This window comes from Apium graveolens, chromosome 3 (assembly GCF_009905375.1).
Source record: "Apium graveolens cultivar Ventura chromosome 3, ASM990537v1, whole genome shotgun sequence".
NCBI classification, from domain to species: domain Eukaryota; kingdom Viridiplantae; phylum Streptophyta; class Magnoliopsida; order Apiales; family Apiaceae; genus Apium; species Apium graveolens.
In genome coordinates this window covers 23303325-23305021 of record NC_133649.1, presented here as the reverse complement: position 1 = coordinate 23305021, position 1697 = coordinate 23303325, and positions in this window count along the sequence as shown.

Genomic DNA, 1697 nt, shown 5'->3' with positions numbered 1-1697 from the left:
AGTGTTTGTAGCCTCAACGGATAAGACCATTTTGGCTATCCGTTGAAGGTGTAGCTTTACTTAGAAATAAGTCTAGTGTTGTAGCACATTTCAGTCTCTGAATTTGAGATATAAATTCTTAAATGTTGAGGGAAATTATAAGTCATGTTGACTACTAGAGGATATGCAGATAGGAAGGCCAATTGTAAGTATTTCATGCCTTGTAATTTTGTATAAATGAAATGGTGTCAACGGATAACTTAAAGACCTTCAACGGATGAGAAACAAAGCTTCAACGGATGTCTCTAAAGCTTCAACGGATAACATCCTTCAACGGATGAGTGCATCAACGGATAGAGCTTCAACTGCTAACACATCAACGGATAAAGCCATCAACGGATGAAGGCTTCAACGGATGTTCTGTTAAATAGCAGTTGACAAGTGGTAGTTGTACCTACAAACAGAGGCACATGGGTTGACAGAGACAACTGAGATGTGGTAGTCTATTTCAGGAACATCAGAAAAAGCAGCTGTTCTACTCTAGTATAAAGAGGCAATAGTCAACAATGCACTGGAGTAAAATGGAGAAGAAACAAGTGGAGAACTTATTTTATTATTGTACTTTTTATCTTTGTCTTCACTTGTAAACTTGGTGATATATAAACCAAGTAGCAGCTAGTAATTAGAAGAGAATTTTTCCAGAGCTGTTTAGAAAAATCTTGAGAGAAAAATTATCTAGTTTGTACTAGGACGCAGCTGTGATCAACTTCTTGAATCACAGATTTTCTGAAATACCATCTCTGGTGGAACAACAATCCACCAGAAAAGTTTTTAAGGTCTGTTGTGTTCTTTACATTAGTGTTTGAATATATATCTGTCAGTATTAGCTTAAAGCAATTCATACACTTGTTTATCTTAAACACATAGCCTTTGAAACTGCTCAAAACTTGAAAAAGTTTTGAGATTTACATTCAACCCCCCTTCTGTAAATCTCATTGTTAGTTCATTAGGAATAACAGAAAGAAGAAAGCAAGGGTGAGCAGCAAGCCCACCAAAATAATATGTATAATGATTTACAGTATATGTGCCTTCTCATAGTACTCATGAAAGTCTTGGTCAAAAGAAATGAACCAAGTTTGATATATTAATGCGATGAAGTCGCAAAATATTCAGTATATATACATATATACTTTTCAAAATCTTTGAAATCCTCTGACATGTATAATATACACAGAGTTCCCGTTTATAACTGTATAAACTATCGTTGCAAGGTGATCTCATATATATAACCTTGTCTCAACGGTTTTCCGAAAATTTTTGTCATGCATAAGATAATCATTTACTAGATATAAGTTTAAAAGATGAAGTTACAAGATACTCCAATATACTTATATATTTTCCAAATACTACTTGAACTACCACCGTTCAAGTTATAATTAGTTTCAAAAGTTCATCACATAGATGAGACTACAAGACCAGATTTGAATAGATTAAATCTTTAAAATATCATCAAAATAAAATGAAGTTACGAGATACTTCATTTGATGCAAACATCATTTTGAAAACTTGACCCTGCCAACACTCAACAATCGCCCAACCGTAGCCTTTCTATCGAAGTGCTCTGGGTAGTGTTGCAGAAATATCCAATTGGATGATGAACTCATTACAGGAGTTTGCCGCGCCAGGAAGACCACTTACGATGATCAGTCGTAGTAGTG